This window comes from Platalea leucorodia, assembly GCF_965183815.1.
Source record: "Platalea leucorodia genome assembly, chromosome: Z".
NCBI lineage: Eukaryota > Metazoa > Chordata > Aves > Pelecaniformes > Threskiornithidae > Platalea > Platalea leucorodia.
This window is the reverse complement of record NC_138858.1, coordinates 9,944,131-9,957,805: the sequence shown is the minus strand read 5'-3', so window position 1 is coordinate 9,957,805 and position 13,675 is coordinate 9,944,131.

Sequence of the window (13,675 nt, the reverse complement as noted above, 5' to 3'; positions counted from 1 at the left end):
CTTATCAGCTGGGCTTCTTGCATGGGTGACATGTCACCGTGGTTTCTACCTCTGCCTGGATGGTGGCAATGAGTTTTGGGAGATGAGGAGGTTTCTGTGACACTTTTTGGGCTTTTCAGGTGGTTTTAGTGATGCTCAATCTGACCCTTGCACCCACGGGGAGGTTGCAAAGTTGCAGCAGACAGAGATCAGGAAACACTTGAGGATGATGTGATTAGCATAACAGTGAGAAACATGTTTCTCCCCATCTTTCCAAGCTGTGGCTCTTGCTGGAGAGGTGTTGTGAGCCACACCTGGAGTTCTTCAGTCAGAATTACCTTCTCAAAGAAGGACTCTAAACCTGAACTGACTGTAGGTGGGTCAAAGACAGCGAGACTGCGCACTGCTCTGGGTGTAAGTGGTCCCTTCCTCACCGGTTATTTCAGCTCACAGCTCTTTGAGAGGAATAAGAGTTTGTGAAAAAGATCAGTTTGGATAAACTAAGGGCTAAACTGACAGCCAAAGAAGCAATGGGGGCATGTGTATGTGTATGGGAACAAGCTGGGAGTAGGTGATATATTTGTTTAAGGTGATGTCTGGAAAAGGCCCAGCAAGAGCATTTTGAATAGCTGCAGCTCTGCAGCTCTTACTAGCTAGGCTGTTGACCAAAGTTTTGCTTCCTGATGCCAACATGTATCTGGAGGCTGGCAGCTGTTGTGAGAGTAACAGTTGTCCTATGCATCCTCAAGCAGGTAAGCTGGGCAGGATAGACTTCAAGGGGAAGAATTTGAGTAGGGTTCACTCATGTCTTTGAAGTTACTGTCTGGAGAGGCTTTCCCAGCTCTGTTAGTGCCTGGCAACCAGTCTTGGATTTCTGACAGCTTCTCTCATGCTACACTTAAAATACGGTTATGGGCAAAGATGAACACTTTGTATTCATACAGAGCCAAAAGCTTAATTAAAATCTTAACCTAATCAAGACATAATAAAGTTATTATTAGTCCAGTTGCAATAATAACACTTATAATCCAGATTAATACAGAAAAGCCTTATTAATAATAATCTTAAAACTGTTATAAAAGAAAACACTAATATCTAATCCTCTTTAATGCTAACCTCACCTTGTGATGTCCCTCTGAGTCTTGTGGTTGGTGGCGCCAGCCTTCTCAAGTAGAGAGGTGGTGGGCTGTCTCTTTCAGTCATCAGTGTCCGGAGTTGTTCACTGGGAGAAGCACAATGTTTGTGGTGGAGGTCCCTTCCTCCTCAGCTCCTCAGGCCTGGAGTCTGCTTGGGGCTATTTTTATGTTTTTTCTCATCACAGTCTCTTTCCTTCTCAGTCATTTCCAGGTAAAGTTTGAAAGTTGCACAACAGCTTCCCTCAGCCTCAATTAACATAAAGGAATATTTCTTGTTATGCAGCGACTACCTACTTTTGTCATTTTACCATATATGGTATCACAGAGCTAAAGCTAAAACAGGTTATACAGAAGTTAGTTGACCACTAGCAATTGTTAAAGTAAACTAATACCAGTTCAGGTTAAGATAAGCCTGGAGACATCCTGAGATGCCAAAATGTGTGGTCTTTCACTAACAATTTCAATAATTATATTTACTGGGCTACAACAGTACCTTGACAGATAATAGGCCTTCAAATATTGTTGTATCCTGTGGCTGCGAAAGGAGGTCCCCAAATATGAGAAGCCGTCACACATAGGGACCACAGGACCCTGTCTGGTGAGTCTATGAGATCTGTGTTTGTAAATGGTCATTTTAGTGTTGCTCCTCTCCCCCGTCCCAGCAGTGTAATGGAGCTGACATCAACAGTGTTGTTCATGGGTAGGGCAGAAACTGCACCCGCTGACATGCATATCATTGCTAATTTTCTCAGGTGAGTCTCAGCACTACAGGGTTGTACTGAGAACTGGTGGGACAGTTTTTTGTCCCAGGATGCAAGGAGCTTTTGTTTATTCCTGGTTCTCTTCATTTTTTTTCCCCATCACATATTTGGCCTGTTGAGGTTGTACCGTCTTTGGGACAAGAACTATATTCCTTTCTCTTTTCTTTCTTCTTTCTTTGACATTCGTTTGCGACTTTGTCTTCAACATTTAGTTTCAGAGATGTCTGGAGAGAATCAATGCAGCTGATATTTCTGCAAAGGTGTTTGTAATGAGCAATGCTGGGAAGCTTCCCCTTGGGAATGATGAGCAGAGACTCAGGGCTCAATTCAATCCCAGAAAGAATTTTTTCCCCTCCATTAACACGGAAAAATAAGCCAGATGCAAATAAATTATTTCTTTTTTAATACACCTTCCCTGTGCCTTATGCTATGCTTGTCTACAGTGCCAGGCCTACTGCAACTGGTGGTTCAGCTTAGAGATGCTGAAAGTATCTGAGCGGGTTGGTGTGCACTTGCTTTTCTCGAGGGTGTCAGTCCTTCTCCTGTTCCCAGGGCAGGATAGAACGCCAATCCCACGCAGAAGCAGTTTCCCAAAGGCAGGAGTGCTGCTGCCACCTCTTGGAGCTGGGAGTAAGGGAGAAGCCCAGCATGGGAGGCATTGTCATGGAGCACTGGAAGAGGCCAGTGTGTGGGAGGCACGGGGTGGTCACCTCTTCATTTTGCTCATGCCTTTCCCCTGGTAAGCTGTGCTCTGGTGAAAGCCAAAGACCTGAAACAGGTGTGATTTATTTGTTTTTATCCAAACCCTCAACCAGCACAGGATCCATACCAATATTTGGTTTTCAAAGGGTATTTTTTCAAGTCAGGTTTTAAAGGACATATATGATGTGGCTCTCTCCAGTTTCCAGGGGCATCTGTACAGCAGTGCAATGAATCTCATCTTTCTGAAGCTTTTACTGCCTCTAAAATGCTATTAAAATGCTTCAGTGCTATATGCATTACTGTAAATGCTTCGATAAATGGAGGGATGGAAACCAGTTTGTTTTAAAGTCACACTAAGATCTGACCTGCTCTCTGCATAACTAACATCATTACTTCTCTTCCTCTCCTTTGCCATCTCAGTTCTTAAGTGGTGCTTATCAGCATAATATCTGTGTGCTATCTAGGAATGCATTAAGCAACAGCTGTTACATGTTTAGTTCTCATCCTGCTCATGAGGGGAAAACGTGTAATTAAATTGTTTTGTTTGAAATACTCATTGCACCGACTCAATTTCTTCCTTGCATTTCCACAGAAATGCACATGTGGACACATAGGTAGAGCTCTCCTTTTATACTTGTGGAGGTAGACCAGAAGGTAGAGAGGTTTATGATGGCTTTTAGCTCTAGGGAAATTTTGCTCCCTAACGTGTGGCTGGCCCCACACAGACTCTTCCTCCTACACAGAGGGACAGAGTTCGTTATTGCTCAAAGGAGCCAAAGGAGAGGCACTGTCAAGAGCAGCCTTGACCCTGGTGCCAAAAGCTCTTTTAGATAGTTTGGGCTCCTGCTACCAAGACCTTTGAAAACAGGGAGCGAAGGTGATTTGCTGCTCTCTGGGAATGCAGTGGCAGCAGATGTTGTTGCTTGTAGCAGCCCAGGCCTCTGAGGGAGCCTACCACAGTCAAGCCTGTCCATGTCCATCTAAGCATTGAGTTATTTTGGGTGTAATGGCTCAGAGTGGTATGTTTGAGGCAGGGAAGGGAAGGCTCCTTCTCTCACTAGCACAGTCTGCTCCAGTGGGAGCAGCAGCAAATATTAGTGGCAGTTTCTGAACTGGGATAAGCAAAAGTCAGATTTAGAGGCACTGGGCTCAGACTATGAGGAGTGTAGGTGACCTTCTCGTTGCTCGAGTTAATCCATGATTCTCTGTGATCTCTTCGGCAACAGGAGGTGATGGTTCATTGCAACATGTAAGAGTAGGTGACAGGGTCTGACAACACCAGGACCGACAAAACGCGTAAACCATGTTGGAGAGCTCCTGAAGACAGTTCAGGGGTGCACAGGAGCATGTTCGATAGGTAAGAGATCTCCAGAATCATCTGCTCTCCTCATTGTCAAGAGGGGCATCTGACAGACCCAGATGGGATTCAGGAGCTGGTTTCCAAACATCTCTCCAGTACCTTCTGTACTGTGGGTCTCTCCTTGGCCGGCCAGAGGAGGCTGCTGATCCTTCCTGTTCAGGTCACCACCAACTGTGAAGGTCATGGAGCTGTCCATGAGTTTGCTGGTCCACCCTCTACTGAACTATTTCATCCAATTCCAACCAGATTAATCTCAAGATCTCAGGAACATCTCATGATACTTGGGAATGGTCTGTAAACATGCATAGCTGGGATACTCATGTGAGGCAAATGCTATTGAATAAGGAGTAGAGGATCTGTCTTTCACTGGAACAGAATAGGACTGAACTTGGGCAACATGGGGTTTGGCTCAGCTTGTGAGCCATGTCTATATGTTACTCAACTGGGATGGACAGATAGAGAAGATCCTGGTACAGACGGGTCTCCAAGTGCTACAAGGATTAAAGCATGGGGACTTGGTGGCAAGGCAGAGAGTGCTGCAGGAACCTAGCATGGATTCATTTCCCGGACAATCCCACATGGCACGTAGGATTGATCTGCCTTTCCTAATCATAAACAGAAGCTAGAGCAAACAGAAAGCAAGGTGAGTGGCACTACTCATCAGCTGTGCAAGGCTTGGAGCTGGAAATGGACATGGCATGCTTGGACTCATGAGTGCCCAAAGCTGATTCGAGTTTGGCTCAGTGAGAGCTGGGCTGGCACTTGGCTAGAGCCTGAAGACCACACTTGATGGGCATCACATTATGGGATCACAGAGCAGCACTTTGAGGGGACAATATGCACCAGCAGAGAGAGACACATGGGGGTCTTCCTCCAGCACCTAAAGCCGCAGCAGCAAAACATATTTCCTAGGGTATATTGTGGCTCCTCTGGTGTGCTAACACACAGAGCTCATGGGGCGCATGCTCACCAGTTTGTAATAGATGCAAAAATCTCTGTGTTTGTGTGTGTAAACACATCTACTTTGTGTGTTTATTTTTGCAGCTCAGACTGAAACAGAAAATATGCAGGAAATCTGTGCAATTAACACCAAGATACTTTCCAGTCAAGCTTGTCTAAAAGTTTCCTAGTGCCAGCAGACCGGTTCTGCCTCGCAAATGGCGAGGCGGTCTTTGCAGCTGACTTGTATACCTGAAATGTTGTCCCTATCTTTGCCTCTGGCCATGGTCTAGTTTCCCAGTCAGCATCAGATGTACATGACGCAGGTCTTGGGCTGGGAAGCTGCCATGACACAAGGCTAATGAGGCGTGCTCTGGTCTGACTAACAGTAAGGCATGGATGATCAGGGTGACTGAGTAAGTGGCAAAGTCCCCATGGCACAAGTGGGTTTTAAATTTAGGGCTAGACAGGTTGGCATTTAGATTGCCCTTGTCCACGTTTGCATGTGAAACTGGCTGTTATGCAGTCGTTTAAAGCCGTTTGAGTGGCTGTCTGGTAAATAAATGTGGTGCGGAGGCACGCTGACACCGAGCACTCCGCTCTGGAGTCATGAAGAGGGTCCTGGAGCCAGGAGCTTGGCCAGGAGGTGGTCTTCCCTGCTACATTGGCCAGAAGACCCTGCATGCTGATGGAGGAGTGCACCTCCAGTTTTGTGAGATGTTGCTGCATGCAGCCTGGGAGAACAGACCTGCCCTTGCTGCCTCTCCCAGAGTGGGGTGCAGATGTGGGACTGCTCCCGGGCCAAGCACCTGTGGGAGCGTGGGCTCTGTCCTGGATCCCTCAAATGCACGTATGGTGGAAACAGCCATTCTGAGGGGCAGCATAGGACGCATCACCTCACCTATGCCACCCAAAGTGCAACACTGGCAGGCAGCACCTCTCCCTGTTTATCCTTCCCACTCATCTTTCTGTGAAACTCAAAGGAAAAGTAGTCTGGTATGACCTACAACTCCCAATGCAGAGCAGAGGGTCTGGGAGCCACCATGTGTGGCCCTGTGTTTTGCCTCCCATTGCTCTGCTGCACGAGCAGTATCAAAGTGAGTCTGGGCACAGGGGCCTCCTACTTCCCAGCCTTTTTCCCTTGGCTCCCCTTTTTTTGTCCTAGCCTCCTTTTTTTACCCCTGATGATTGTTGAAATGGGAACTGGGCTGAAAGCTGTCCTACTGTGAAGGTCCTTGCCTGCCTGAGGCCAGCCCAGGATAGACCTCAGAGCAGGGACCCATCCTCTGGTAGAGGGGCAGCCAAGACTTACGTGTTGAGCTGTTGCACATACAATGCATGATACCAATGCTGTGGGATTTCTGCAGTCTGGCCGTCGGGTTCTAGCTGGGGCTGAAGCACCATCTTTGATTTACAAGCACTCTGTGCCCCAGGACCTGTTGTGGTCAGCAAGACTCTTGTCTTGATCTGCTGATCTCCAGCTATTAAGTTGTGCTGGTCCTAAATGCTGGGGAGCTGAGGTACTCTGCTCCAGCTCCTGGAGGAACAGGGCATATATCAATTTGCTGGATCAGTCACATTTGGTGTCCCTCCTCAGCATCTGGCTACCCTACAACTCTGCCAGCAGGTTGGTTGCAGAGCACCTGCAGAAGGGATATGCAAAGCATTTTTCAAAGGACCTTCCTTTGCTCTTCAATGATGATCTGAAAATGATGTTTTATTAAAACACATTTTATTAAAGGGGAGGTGGGTGTGAGTAGGGATTGGATTGAAACAGGGTAGCAGGGCAGATAGCTGTAATGCAGGAAAGTGCCCCATGGAACCTTTTAGTCAATCATTTATGGAAACCATGAAATGATACTGTATGAATGCTAGAGAGTGAATACAACAGCCAATTTTGCGGCATTTTCTATACACAGCCATTGACTGATGCTCCAGTGACTCATTCACATGGCATTTTTCCAGATCTGATAATATCCTGGACTCTGAGCAACTCTCCTAGCTATGCTGATTTTTTTTCTTCTCAAACATATTTCATGCACCTTTGTGCATAACATAACATTGTTGTATGTGTAACTGCCTATTCTAGATCACTATCCACTGTTTCTACCCTTTGCTTACGTTTGCCTCGGCTTACGATCCTATCAGGTGCTGAAGGTTAAGCAGGACGGGTCAGCACTTGAAAGGGAAACCTCTGATCAAAGCTGAGTGCTACAGCAAATGGTGACAGCATCGGGGGAGGGATGCGCTCCTTTCAGACAGACAGCTGGTTGGGTGGGACACTGGGTGTGGGAGCACCATCTTTGTTATATATTTGATTTGTGGTCATCCAAGTCAATGCACCAGCTGGTGCTGTGGGACTCTTCCATAGGATTTGCAGTTTCTTCCATGTTCTGGGTTGTCAGCAGGCAGGGAGAAATTCATTGTCATCCAGGCTGCTTTCACCAAAGGATATATCTTCATTCCAAGAAATAGATGGGTATTGAGTTTATGTTGTCTCTTATGAGTTAGCTAATATAGACATCTAGACAAAACATTTTAGACTCTGACCCTGGCTTACAGATTAGGGTCAGTCTGCTGAGCACTTAAAGGTGATTATGATTTACTAACCTCCGTTTCTCTGTGTTGATTGATTTTGTTATCCTGTTAGCAAGTGTGAATCAACAAATGCAAATTGTGAATATGTTTTTTTCCTTGGTGCCGACAACCTAGAACAAAACATGTTTTTGTCACTGCTGGCTCATAACTTGCTCTGCACAGGTGTTGATCAGGGCAGGATGTCTTCCATCAGGCTGTTGCCTGTGGGTACAAGGCATTTGTGCTGAATTATTTTGATGGTGCTTCCAAACAAGTCGGAGTCCAAAAAACATGGGGCAATTGTACAACAGAAATAACAACTAACCAGGACTTACCCAAAGCTCTTGAACAAATGCATGCTTTGAGAGTCCAGCTGCAGTCCAAGAAGATCTTTATGAAGCTAGGCATCTATCTCACCCTATAGCACTCTGTGGCTACATACAACATGCTGTGTCCCACAAAATTGTCAGTCGTAAGATTTTCCCTTTGCTTTTTCTAAGGTGGTTGCTAGTGTGGGCTTAAGAGAGGTCTTGTGAGTTCAGGGGATTTTGTTCACTTTCTAAATTTCCAGACACCACCAGCATAAGGGAATGCGTGGTTGGCTGGGACATGGCAAAGGCAAGGGAGTGAGGCCCTGCTCCAAGATTCCCCAGACCACAACCTGCATGTTGACCAGGGACCAGACTGACCAGGAGGGAGGAAGGTGTGAGTCCTCACCCTGGTCACAGCGGAGGGAGCCCCGTGGGGGTCCTGCAACACTCCCATGGCTCTGGCATCTCTTTTTCTTCCCCAAGCCCTTGCTGACAGTGTTGTGTGCCCACGGTGTGGTGATGCTGCATCCAAAGCTGCCGCCTCATGGGGCTGTGCGGAAGAGACAAGTGCAGGAGGGGAGATGGTGCCTGCGCAGGGGAGGGGGCAGGGGAGCGGCATGCAGGCTCTCTGCTCCGTTAGCTCGCTTTCTCCCATGAAGCACTGTACAAACAACAGAGGCAATAAAATACGAGATGAACCAGACAGAGTCAGTTATTTACTGCCCTAAAGCAGGGCATGATTGTTCCCTGTGGTGACTTTTCAAGTGCCTTTTGCTTCTAGTCTGCTTTTAAATGACGCATATGATGGCTTCCTCCAGCTCCTGGGGGGAAGGAGAAGGGAGACTCCACTACAGTGCAGTAGATCTCCCTCTTCTAAAGCTTTCGTTGTATCTAAAATGACATTGAATTGCTGCACTGCTGTGGGCATTACAGTAAGTGCTCTGGTGAGCAGAGGGAGCCGTTCTGCTGGCTTGACCTGTTGTGTGTGTGAATGACGTTTGCACTGACTCTTCTGACCACTGGCCTCACCAGTGGTGAAGTAGAAGCTGAGACATGTATGTCCTTGGCTGTCCTGGGACTGGGAGAGGTCGCCATCTGCATTGCACAGAGGAGGAGAGAGCAACGAGGAGGTGGATGACTTCTTAGGATGACGGCACTTCCAGCACTAAGCTGGGGCAGGTGTTTTAGCAAGGATCACACAGCATGTTGTGAGCAGTTGCAAGTGTCTCCTCTGCCCACCCCAAGCTGCTTCTGAATGAGGTCTCGTGTTCACCCTCTGTGGATGAGGTACTGGGCAGGGAGGAGGAGTGGCTGTTCAGGACTCACACTGGTGAGCGGCAGAGCTGGGAGTATATTTCAAGTGTCCTCACTTCATCTCAGGACAACTGAGCAATTCAAGAACATGCTAGTGAAGGCTGCTAGTCTTCTGTTCCTGTGACTGAAGTGGTGGGCATCCTGTTCCACTGGACACCACAGTTAGCCAGGCAGTGGTCACTGAGATGGGTTGGACCCATGGAGGAGATCCTAGATGTGATGGGAGAAGAGTGTGTGAACAGAATAAATTTCTCCAGAAATATTTTACAGTCTCCAACCATTCACAGCTCAGGGACCACTTGTGATAGAGGGTGTCCATGTTTAATAGCCATTAGTGGATTTTTACCTCCCTGAATTTGTGTAACCATCTTTAGATCCCTTTTTAGCACCTGCAGCATCCTGTGTCAAGGACTTCTAGAGATGAACTACATACCCCAGTCCATGAAAAGCAGTTTGAGCTTATTGCTCAGTAGCCTCAGTGTGAGCAAAGCCAGGTAAGCAAAGCAACACATTTCCTGGCAGACTCTGCTGATTGGACTGGCTGCTCCTGAAGGTGAGAGCTCCAGCCAGGCACTTGCTGTGCCTAATGCTGTGGTTTGACACCTGCACGAACATTTCAGGTGCAAAAATCGGTATCTATAGCATCACAGACGTGTTGTGATTTGTGTATATGTCGCTCTTGTGGCAGAGGCTGGAGGCTGTGTTGTGATAAGAGGCCCATTGCGTCAGGTCCTGTGCAAATACACCCGAGGCAGTTCCAAAGAGCTTTAACTGGTTCACATCGGGAGTGGGGGACAGAATCTCTGCCATTCTCACAAGATTATAAATTGATATTTTGACCCTGAGGAGGTTTCTATGAAGTCAAAATTGAGAAGGTGGTATGCAACAGTTACTTCTTCACTAGGAATTGGCTGATATAGATGTGTGTGTTTGTGTGTCTGTGTAAAAACAAACATAGGGACAATAAAGACCAGTGACAATATTTAGTATTCCAGTCAGTGGTTAGTATTCCAGCCAGTGGTTAGGAACAGCTGCACTGCCAGTGATGGTTGATGTGTGGTGCCCTGTGCTTTAGGAAATAAACTGCACATTGATGCTTTGTTTAATATGGGCTGATTTGTGAAGTTGCCACTTCTGTCATGCAGGACTCTTGCTGTGAGACTACGTGAGCAAGGAAAACTGCGTCTTGTTCAGGTGACACCAACAGAGGGATTTTCAGCTTCTGTATGTTTCTCTAGGTCAATGGCTTTTCATGTAGGAACTGGCAGGATGGGAATGACCAGGGAGCCATCGAGATCCACCATACCTGCCCCCTCTTTCCTGTCTCCCAGAACAGCACAGGAGATGCCAACGGGGCTGGGGGAGGCATGAGGGTGGCGGAGTCTGGCTCATGCTGGAGCAAATCTCGGCCCCTACTGAAATGTCTGTAGGGCTCCTTGGGGCTCTGGGGGAGGCTGGGCAGCTTCTGAGGGGATTTGCTCATGTGTCTGCAAGGAATCTGTGGCATCTCCTCCCCGCTGTGATAGTGGGAGCTTATCAGGGTTTCCTTCAGATGCCTTCACGTCTGCGCCAGCAGCAGCCCTCTGGGCTGGGGTGGGTTGGCTCTGAGAAAGCTGACCCAGACACCTGCATCCCGGCCTTTCCCTCCCCTGTAGAGAGAGCAAGGACAAATCCCACGCGGCAGTCATTACTCACCACTGGTGTGAGTCATGCCAGCCGCCGGATGGTCTTTGGACACCCCGTGGCAGATGTGATATGAGAAAACATGGTCGTGTGGCTGACAGGATAATTCACTGATTATACGTGTGGGCAATGATTAGTGTCACCAGTTGGTTCCTTACCCCACAAAATATCTGTATCAGAGCTAGCAGTGAAGATGGTCCGCCTATGGGTTTAGTGTCATCTCTTGAAGGGTTTATAGGTGTTGCTTATGAAAGTGGCCTGTACAGATGCAGCCCACCCTCAGACACCTGGTGGCTGTGAAGGACTGTGTTAACTATTGGCTCAGCCTTGCTCTAGCAGCACAGAGTGAGCAGGCATGGCTGTATTTGTGCTACTGCCCCCGCTCTGGTTTTGCTCTTTGGGTCTGTTAACACAGGCTTGTGCCTTTTTGGCGCTGCTTAGGGGGATGCTGGGCTGGTGGGTCCCGCAGACTGTCCTGGACTGGAGCATCTGGAGCAGGGATGAGGCAGAGGAGATGGCATGAATTGAAGCATAAGGGGTTTTGTTGGTGGCACCATTTGTAAGAGTGAACTCCTTGCATCCTGAGGGGAGGACACAGCCATGCTGTGCTGTCTCTTGGGTGCGGTCAGAGGCAGGGAAACATTCAGATCAGCATGCTGGCTCCATCAGACTCTGCAACTTCAGGACCTCATTGAGCTCACCCAGTGTCTCCCTCCCAGCCTGCAGCTTTTCCCCTTTAATCTCTCCTTTCAGAGCACGAGTGTTCACACTCCTCCAGGAGAAAGCCTGGCTCCTCTTATCTCCAGGGTGACGATGTCCTGTGAGCCCTGTGGTTTCCCCGGCTTTTGCCTTATCTGTGGATTGAAAGCAGACCTGAGCAGGCAGCTCAAAGCTTGGTGGGAGCGTTTGCACCCGCAGAGCCTGCTGCTCTCTACCTGGGTCTGGGGGAGCCCCGCAGTGGGGTCCCGGGGCAGGCAGGGGATGCTCCCACACAGAGGAGTACGGTGGGGGCCTGGCTCTGAGCAGGTCTGGAGAACAAGATGCTCACGGGTCAGGGATGGGTCAGGAAATGGGGCATGACGGCAGATGAAGAGCTGGCAGGACCTCAGTGCAAATCCCACAGGTACCCCAAGGCTCTTGCGGGACCTGAGGTGCCCCTGTGCCTCTGTTTCTCTCTCTGTTAAATGCCCTATACCTGTGCATGGAGGAGACCTTCCAGGGCTTTGCCCAGATGGAAGCCAGTGAGATGCCTCAAAACCATCATGTTTTGCTGTGTATAAAAACAACCCAATTCTGTCTGGAAAGCCAGATGGTGGGCAGGAGGGGAGGGTGGCCCAACATGGGGTGGGTAGGTCCCCAGCCGGGTAGGCAGAGGGCCCAGGCACCCTCCGCTCTGTTGCCTAACAATTGGGCCAGTGTCGCCCCAGGCGACCCATTCCTGGACAGCCCTGCTCTCCTCCTAACAACCAACAACAGCCATGTAATTCCCCTCCTGCTGACACCACCACCTCGTGGATTACCTCCGGCTCAGTGAGCTTTAGCAGTCTGGGGCGGAGAGGCACCAGGCCCCTGGGGAGAAAAGCGGAGGGCTGCAGACAACGACAGGATCCGACCATCGTGCCACCGCATCCCTCGGTTGGTCGCTCCAGCTCCCACTTCTGCCTGGCGTGGTAAGAGCTTTCCCAGTTTCACTGGAAAGGAGCAGGTGTGGGTGATGTGCCTTTGGCCAGCTTCAGGGCAAGGGGTGATGGTATGCATGGTGAACTGAAAGGTTGTGGAGGATGGTTTCCTGGGAACAGGGAGTTGGGTAACAGTACGGAGAGCAAAGTAATCTGCTGAGAGACAAATATCTGGGGTGTCTGTGACTTGCTCAGTGCCTGCCATCCATAAAGGAGAGGAGGAGAGAGACCTATTAGATGTGAGATAGGCCTATTAGATGTGCGTTAGATGTGAGACCACGGGGTGCGGGTGCTCTAGACTACATCAAGTGGGGGACTGTCCGGGATGGCTAAGGTCATACCAGTGTTGTACTGACCTCTCTGATTTGGCCTCACTTCCTAAAAGGGCCCGGAGATGTCTTGGTGCCATGTTCATTTAGTCTGATGGAGGAGCAAGCCGTCCTCATCCATGGTGAGGAGCTCCTCTGCTGTGCTGCTCCTCTCAGCCCCTGGGGAGAAGTTAACGCTCCACCAGCAGGGCTGAAGCTAATGGAGTGATGACGTTCCAGCTGTTGATTAGAGCAATTAAGAGATAAATGAGCTCCTGGGTGCAGAGGAAACATGTGCACTGTCAAACTGAGTGAGACGAGTTATTCCTTGCAGAAGCATGACAGCCCTGGAGCCCCTGGGCACTCATCCTTCCCAGGGCTGCTCTAGCAGGACCCAGGGGGGTTGTTCCCCTGGCTCTTCAGTACCATGGGTATCAACATCAGCACAGTTAGTGGCCCTTGAGTGTGCCAGAATTTTCCTCTCCAACCTGAGGCCTTTATTACTGGTGCTGAAAGTGTACCTGCCTTAGGGAAGAAATGGGTTTGGTTTGGCAGGTGGTTGTTTAATGTGCAGTGCAAAACATGGTAAAATCGTTGTAGGGTCAATGTTGAGTGAAGTTTCAACCTGTGAGCAAGTCAAGGTAAACATCTTGAGGCAGTGCAAAGCTAAGTGTGAGCAGCTAACGCTCTTCTAACAAACCTTATAGGAAAACTTTAGGGGATAGCACCTGTAAGAAACGAGTTAACTTGTGACTGTGATGACGTAATGCTGGCACATGAACAAATGGCTTTGAGAATTTTGCTGGAAATTAGAAGAAATTCTCTAATCTCCAGAGCAGCAAGTTCTGGTAACAGGCTTCCAGCAGGAGGAGTTGGGGCAAAAAGCACTTACCCCTGAAATGGAGATTGGCCTGTTCATGAAAGGG